This window comes from Mesoplodon densirostris, chromosome 4 (assembly GCF_025265405.1).
Source record: "Mesoplodon densirostris isolate mMesDen1 chromosome 4, mMesDen1 primary haplotype, whole genome shotgun sequence".
Classification (NCBI taxonomy): Eukaryota; Metazoa; Chordata; class Mammalia; order Artiodactyla; family Ziphiidae; genus Mesoplodon; species Mesoplodon densirostris.
Window position 1 is genome coordinate 46,900,750 of NC_082664.1, and position 8,724 is coordinate 46,909,473.

Here is an 8,724-nt window from a genome sequence, read left to right on the forward strand (position 1 = left end):
AATAATGCAAATGTTGGTGCGTTTAATGTTGTCCCAGAGGTCTCTTAGGCTATCTTCATTTCTTTTCATTCTTTTTTCTTTATTCTGTTCCATGGCAGTGATTTCCACCATTCTGTCTTTCAGGTCACTTATCTGTTCTTCTCCCTCAGTTATTCTGCTATTGATTTCTTCTAGTGTATTTTTCATTTCACTTATTGTATTGTTCATCTCTGTTTATTTGTTCTTTAATTCTTCTAGGTCTTTGTTAAATGTTTCTTCCATCATCTCGATCTTTGCCTCCATTCTTTATCCAAGGCCCTGAAACATCTTCACTGTCATTATTCTGAATTCTTTTTCTGGAAGGTCGCCTATCTCCACATCATTTAGTTGTTTTTCTGAGGTTTTATCTTGTTCCTTTCTCTGGTACACAGTCCTCTCCCTTTTCATTTGGTCTATCTTTCTGTGAATGTGGTTTTCATTCTACAGGCTGCAGGATGGTAGTTCTTTTTGCTTCTGCTATCCGTCCTCTGGTGGATGAGGCTATCTAAGAGGCTTGTGCAAGCTTCCTGATGGGAGGGACTGGTGGTGGATAGAGCTGGGTGTTGCTCTGGTGAGCAGAGCTCAGTAAAACTTTAATCTGCTTGTCTGCTGATGGGTGGGCTGAGTTCCCTCCCTGGTTGTTCGTTGTTTGGCCTGAGGTGACCCAGCACTGGATGCTACAAGGCTCTATGGTTGGGCTAATGGCAGACTCTGGGAGGGCTCACGCCAAGGAGCACTTCCCAGAACTTCTGCTGCCAGTGTCCTTGTCCCCATCATGAGCCACAGCCGCCCCCCACCTCTGCAGGAGACCCTCCAACACTAGCAGGTAGGTCTGGTTCAGTCTCCTATGGGGTCACTGCTCCTTCCCCTGGGTCCCAATGCGCACACTACTTTGTGTGTGCCCTCCAAGAGTGGAGTCTTTGTTTTCCCCAGACGTGTTGAAGTCCTGCAATCAAATCCCGCTAGCTTTCGAAGTCTGATTCTCTGGGAATTCTTCCTCCTGTTGCCGGACCCCCAGGTTGGGAAGCCCGATGTGGGGCTCAGAACCTTCACTCCTGTGGGTGGACTTCCGTGGTATAATTGTTCTCCAGTTTGTGAGTCGCCCACCCAGCAGTTATGGGATTTGATTTTATTGTGATTGTGCCCCTCCTACCGTCTCATTGTGGCTTCTCCTTTGTTTTGGGATGTGGCGTATCTTTTTTGGTGAGTTCCAGTGTCTTCCTGTTGATGATTGTTCAGCAGTTAGTTGTGATTCTGGTGCTCTCGCAATAGGGAGTGTGAAATTGGTGAATTTTTGTGTAACCATTTTAATACTGAAGATGGAAGAAAAAGAGCAATATTTTTGGCATATTATGCTTTATCATTTCAAGAAATGTAAAAACACAACTGAAACACAAAAAAAGATTTGTGCATTGTATGGAGAAGGTGCTGTGACTGATCAAACGTGTCAAAAGTGGTTAGCAAAGTTTCATGCTGGGGATTTCTCTCGCTGGATGATGCTCCACGGTCGGGTAGACCAGTTGAAGTTGACAGCAATCAAATCAAGACATTAATTAAGAACAATCAATGTTAAACCACGCGGGAGATAGCCAACATACTCAAAATATCCAAATCAAGTGCTGAAAATCATTTGTAAGAGCTTGGTTATGTTAATCGCTTTGATGTTTGGGTTCCACATAACTTAAGCGAAAAAAAACCTTCTTGACTGTATTTCCACATGTGATTCTCTACTTAAATGTAATGAAAATGTTCCATTTTTAAAATAAATTGTGATGGGCAATGAAAAGTGGATACTGTACAATAATGTGGAATGGAAGAGATCATGGGGCAAGTGAAATGAACCACCACCAACCACACCACAGGCCAGTCTTCACTCAAAGAAGGTGATGTTATATATAGTAGGACTGGAAGGGAGTCCTCTTATGAGCTCCTTCCGGAAAACCAAACAATTAATTCCAACAAGTACTGCTCCCAATTAGAACAACTGAAAGCAGCACTCAATGAAAAGCATCCAGAATTAGTCAACAGAAAACACATAATCTTCCATCAGGATGCCACAAGACCACACGTTTCTTTGATGACCAGGCAAAAACTGTTACAGTTTGGCTGGGAAGTTCTGATTTATCCACCATATTCACCAGACATTGCACCTTTGGATTTCCATTTATTTTGGTCTTTACAAAATTCTCTTAATGGAAAAAATTTCAATCCCCTGGAAGACTATAGAAGGCACCTGGAACAGTTCTTTGTTCAAAAAGATAAAAAGTTTTGGTTATACGGCATTATGAAGTTGCCTGAAAAATGGCAGAAGGTAGTGGAACAAAACAGTGAATATGTTGTTCAATAAAGTTCTTGGTGAAAATTAAAAATGTGTCTTTTATTTTTACTTAAAAAACTGAAGGAACTTTTTGGCCAACCCAATATTATCCCCAGTTCCATCAACAGTCAAACCAGAAAAGTCTGGCTGGCTGAGACTGGTCTTTACCACAGCTGGGGCTCCCAGCCCTGGCTGCAGAGTTAAATCACCTGAAAAGCTTTAGAAAAATACAGATGCCCAGGCCCCAAGGTCCACCAATTCTGTCAAACCCCAAGCAGTGGAGCCAGGCATATTAATTTTGGAAAAGCTCCCCCGGTGATTAGAGTGAATATGTAGGTCCTAGAACCACTGCTCTACACAAGGAATAGAGGAGGGAGGTGTGGACAGAAGGACAACACAGTGGGTAGCCATTGTCTGTGTCCAGTTATCCACCCCCAGAGCCACACAGTGCTGCAAGGGCTCCTGCAAGGCATTTAATTTGGCACACAATTTTAATGTGTGCCAAATTAAATGCCTTGGAAAGATAAATCCACAAACCCTGCACGCTGTGTGATATATTCCTGTAAAAACTGCTTGTGCATAATGGTCTTTTTCAAACAGTCTGCACCCCTGTCTCACTTTATTCCTACAGAGCACTGGTTCTCAGTCAGGGGCAGTCTGGCCCTCCAGCAGACATTGGGCAATGTCTGGAAACAAGTTTGCTTCTCACTACTTGGGAGGGATAGGGAGGTGTTACTGGCATCTGGGGAGTAGAGGCCAGGGATGCTACTAAACAACCTACAATGTACAGAATGGCCCCCTGCCACAAAGAATTATCCAGCTCCAAATGACAACAGTACTGAAGTTGAAACACTCTGCTGTAAAGAAGCAGTAGTCACCACTAGGTAGACGCGAAGACTTGAATACAACCCTCCTCCAGGTCGGGAGCCCGTCCCTGACCAAGCATGTTTCAAAGAATCACAGAATCTTAGAGCAGGAAGAGACTTCAGAGACAATGAGCCCCCTGAGACTCAGTTGGGTTTTTAGGAAAATCCTAGAACAAAGCTACACAATGTTTACCAAACCACATTATAATGCATTGCTGGCTTGACTTTCCGCCCAGGTAGTACAAGTGTTGCAAATTAACTAAAATTCTTATTCGTTGATTTAACAAGTATTTGTTGGGTGCCCAGTATGTTCAGGGCACGTTGCCGAAGTTCCCTGCCAACACTGTTACCCACCCTGGGACAGCCCTCTTAGTGTTCAAGCCCAATATAAGATCCAGGCAAGATATGCAGACTCAGAACACAGCAAAATCACCCCCAGCTGGGTTTATGGTGGTTTTATTGTTTTCTAGCTCATTGGGTAACTTGGCAACCTGGGATCAGGTGTGCAAAGAACTGAAGGAGACCCATCCAAGAATCAGCTCTCCCAGGGGCTACACTGGAGTGAGGCTTAGCACAGCCTGAAGCCCAAGGTCAGATGCCTAGCATTCCTCCCAGCTGCCCAAAGCTGCCCTCTGCCTCCAGCCCAGCCTGCTCCAGCTCCCTGTCACACTGGGCGAGTTACGGGCAGCAGACTCAGGCCAGCCAGCACCCAGCCACCGCATCCAGGGCTCTCCTCCTTCTCCACGCCCCCTCCTCACGTCCCCGCTACCACACTGTTATCAACAAGAATAAGCATTCCGTGGTAACTTGCCACAGAAATGAAAACTGCTCTGGGGGAAGAAACTGGGAATGTTTTGTCCTCCAGGGTCACGAGAGATTTAAGTTATTCTCCCTACTGGAGGTCTCATTTACACTGGGTGGAAACAACAACAAAATAAAAACCTGTCGAATGGATTGTGCAATAACGGGGAATAAATGCTGCAGACCCAAACTGGTGGGGGCAAAGAAGAAGGCAGAGGAAAGACACGAGGCCGCCATGAAGAAGAAACTGAGTCCGTGTGCCAGGGGGTGCTGGGCACTGGGTGATGCTGGAGGAGGGGGCCAGGGGCCGCCCTCCTGCCGGCTCCCTGAGATGTCCCTGTGCCTGCAACCATGCCTCCCCGTGCCAGGGAACACAGCTCCCCACGCCTCTGCCCACCCCACAAAACTCTGGGCTCAGCTGTGCCACTGACACCTGGCCAGAGACAACTGTCCCTGATATAAAGCAAGAGCCGGCCAGAGCCACCTGCCCGGTGGGCCTGTGATCACAGCAGACGCTCCCAATATTTCACCTCTCTCCTCCTCCTTCGGAACTCTATCTCAAAGTTATTTCCTCAGGGATGCTTCCTCGAATCCCCTAGATTCATTCTTTCACTCAACAAATATCTACTGGATGAATTTACTGAGTGGCCCCCAAGGGTAAGGTCTGCCCTTCATGTAATCTCCCACAGCAAACGCCTTCTTCTCTTTAACAATGATGGCAATTAAGTACTTACACAATTATTTCTTAGAGTCCAGTTCCCACCCCAAACCACCAGTCCTTCCAGAATACTGAGCTACATGAGAACAGGAGCCACATCTGTCTGGTTGACTCTGCTACATCCCACCGTCGGCGCCTCCCAGGTGTCGGGACATATTGAATGAATGAGTGAACATATGTGTGAGCAAACGGTCAGAGATACTCTTTTTATCATGTAAGTCCTCAAAAATCCAGTACTTATTTTACCCTCACAGCAGATGTCAAAATTGGACAAGCCTCATTTCAAGTGCTCATAGCCACACGTGGTTACCATACGGGACAGTGCAAGGCTGGGCTCCACCAGGGCCTTACCAGTGTGCTTGTTTGCTGGTAAAGTAGGAGAACATTTAAGCTCTGCTACACCGGGAGATGACACATCCCTTATGCTTCTTTCTGGTCGTTAGACGGCCCGGGTCCAATCCTATCTGTGCCATTTACTACTTGCACGACCTGGGCAAGTTACGTGACCTCCCTGTGACACTCAGTTCCCTCTTCTAAAAAGTGGGGGTATTTTTATGACAGTATCTACGTTATGGGAGAGACGGCAGGAACATCGAGGTAAGATCCCTCAGCCCTTAGCACACTGTCTGTCTCATAGTAAGTATGCGATAGCACCAGCCATTTAATATCTTATCATATGTTTATATCATGTACAGATATTCATGCTCCACTCCCTGCCACACGAGATGCCAGGTAGCTCAAGTCACCACACATTCTGTGGTTACAACAAAAGAAGAACCAGTATCCATTTCAGAACTACATTCTGAGCATATCCGTCACCGACAAAGACCACTGGGTTCCCCAAGGAAAAGCAAGATGGAATCTAGGTTATAAGATAAAGTCTAACCTCTTCCTTTGTGCTTCATGTAGTTTCCCTTGTTCTTAGGGTGCCACATCCATAGGCCTCGCATCTGGCCCTTCAGACCGGGAGTTCCTCGCGCAGCACGTCTGTGCCGTCCCCTCAGCTCCAGGGCTCTGCGCAGAAACACTGCAACCAGCGTTCAGTTCAAGATGGCGGCGGCGGCGGGGCGTGCGCAGAGCCGCTGCTCTCGACGCTGCGATCTGGAGGCGGAGCTGCAGCAGCTGCACCGGATCCCACAAGAGCTCCGCCTCCTCCCCCACTGCCGAGATCCCTAGAAAGCAGCCCCACCCAGTCTTTCCGGCAGAGCGTGTGCTCTGCAGCCGCAGTACAGACCTCTCTGTTCTTTGATCAAAGAATAAAACTCTTTTGCTTCCAAATGGAAGAACTCAGTCTCGTTCTATTGGTTTGAGCAACACTGGGCAGAAGGACCCTTCTTAGGGACCAACTCGGGAGGGTCAGTAACATGTTCTTTCATGGGAACTGCAAGATATATCTTAACAAATGAGACTGATGATGGATGTACGAATTGTACAGGCTAGTAAAAAATGTAAATGCACATAGAGAAGAGAATTTAGACTCGGCCATGGCACACATTATCATTGGTGAGAATGGGAAGTACTCGTTTAAATAAAAATCTTTGTGCAACTTTGTACAGGTTGTTTTAATGTGGTTCTCCCAACTGTTAAACTCAAATTCCACCGTACAGGACAGACAAGCTGTGTCCTTTCCAATCCAGCACAGAAAGAAAATGACATTTACATTTGATTTCCTGTCTGGGGCATAAAGTCGGCTCCAGAAAGCTGAGCATTCAGCAGGTTCCAGATGCAGGGCAAATGCTGGAACCATGACTGCTGTCATCGTGGCCCCAGAGCAAGGAGATGCCACATTTGGAATGAGGTAATAGTACCTACCTTGCAGGAACACTGTGAAAATTTAATTGAAATATTATGAGTGACAGTGCTTGACCCAAAGTAGGTATTCGATCAATGTCCTTAGGGAAACACAATCTAATGTCTGGGTCTTCTAATGATGCCACAATCTCATTCAAAAGACTTCTATATTGAACTAAAAATGTGTTCTAATTCTGCCCCTTTTGACTATACGGAACGAGTCTAATTCCTCCTCCAGAAAGCCCTCAAACATATGAGGGTGACCTTTCATGCCCTCCACACCAAACTTCTCTTTTCCAGACAAACATCTTCAGGTTCCTCCAATAAGATAAGAATTTGTTGTCTTCAAAGTAACTAGAAGCATCTGGGCTCCAGTGGATCCCAAGACACATCTCAGCACCAATAACATGCCAATATCCCTGCAGGATCCCAACTTGGTCTTGTGGGATATGGATAAAGTTAACCTCATGGTTAAACCTAATGCTTTCTTCATCATATAAAATTCAGGGAACTTTCTGCATATGCTCTCCCCAGCCCCAGCACCAACTGCAGATGCTGCTTTGTTTGACAGAGCCTGTTTTAGGACTAATATGCTCTTCACAGTTGAAATCCAGTCCCGAACCTTTAAAGTGACATTTATTGTGGTCTCGGGAAAGGTTCAGTGGAGGTGAGAAGTGACAGCTGAGGGTGATAAATCAAATGCAGCTCAGTTTTCATTTAAGGGCAAACTATCATCCAGCCAGCCTGTCTCAGTCATCAAGCAGCTCTGGCAGCTTGTGACTTCCTACGCACATGGTAAACGGAACACTGAATGGTGACCATTTCTTCAACTGCTAGGAAGAGCCGTCGGCTTCTGTTCTCTGCTCAAACTTGACATCTTAAGCTGCTGGTTAGAGGACAGGCATGTTCAAAACTTTTCAGGACTAATCATAATCATAAAGCCTCTTTTAGAAATGATGCTGCTTGTACAGCATGTTCACAGCACACCTTGTCTGCTCTGCTTCCTAAAGCGCTGAACTGAAGGTTGTAATACTCTAGCACTGACTGTCCAGTACAGCAGTCACTAGGCACGTGAGGACACTGAGCATTTGAAATCTGGCTAGCTTGACTTGAGATGTGATGTAAGTATAAAATAATACAGGATTTCAAAAATTTAGTACAAAAAATTGTAAAATATCTTATTTCTAATCATATGTATTGATTTTATGTTGAATTGAAAATGTTTTGGATTAAATTAAATAATTATTAAAATTAATTTCACCTCTTTCTTTTTACTTTTTTTTCCATGTGGCTACTAGAAAATTTTAAGTTACATATGCAATTTGTAATGTGGCTCCATTACACTTCAGTTGAACAGCACTCGTCTGGAAGGCAAGGTGGGAGCTGGAAATCCCTCATTTCTCTGGCTCTTCCTCTGGGTTCAGACTTAGGAAAAAGGGACCTACTTCAGAAACCATCACTCGCTTTCCTGTTTATTTATTGGTTAGACTACAGCAGTGGTCCTCAAACTTCAGTGAACATAAATGCTATGGACTGAACTGTGTTACCCCAAGATTCATACATTGAAGCCTAACCCTCCCTGTATTGGAGATGAGGCCTTTAAGGGGGTGATTAAGGTTAAATGAGGTCAGAAGGTGGAGCCCTGATCCAATAAAACTGATACTCCTGGGTATATATTCAAAAAAACCAAAAACACTAATTCAAATAGATACACACACACCCTAATGTTCATAGCAGCATTATTTACAATAGCCTAGAAATGGAAGCAACCTAAGCATTCATCAACAGATGAATGGATGAAGAAGATCACACACACACACACACACACACACACACATACTCAGCCATAAAAAAGGGTGAAATTTTGCCACTTGCAGCAACGTGGATGGACCTGGGGTGTATAATTCTAAATAAAATAAGTCATAAGGAGAAAGACAAATACTGTGTGATATCGCTTATATGTGGATTCTAAGAAATACAACAAACTAGTGAATATAATAAAAAAGAAGCAGACTCACAGATACAGAGAACAAACTAGTGGTTACCAGTGGGGGAGTGGGAGGTACGAACTATTAGGTATAAAATAAGGTACAAAGATATATTGTACAATAGGGGGAATATAGCCAATATTTTATCAAAACTATAAATGGAGTATAACCCTTAAAAACTGTGAATCCCTATATTGTACACCTGTAACTTATATAATATTGTAC

The 8,724-nt window shown here is 44.6% G+C and overlaps 1 long non-coding RNA gene across 1 annotated transcript in view; it reads right to left on the reverse strand.

Moving 5' to 3' along the window:
- The window catches only part of LOC132489154 (uncharacterized), a 221,622-nt gene extending 215,860 nt beyond the window's left edge, over positions 1 to 5,762 (reverse strand). Inside the window, exon 1 of the long non-coding RNA XR_009531847.1 lies at positions 5,607 to 5,762. This is a non-coding gene — a long non-coding RNA (uncharacterized LOC132489154). The remainder of the gene's footprint in view (positions 1 to 5,606) is intronic.
- Positions 5,763 to 8,724: the final 2,962 nt, after the last annotated feature.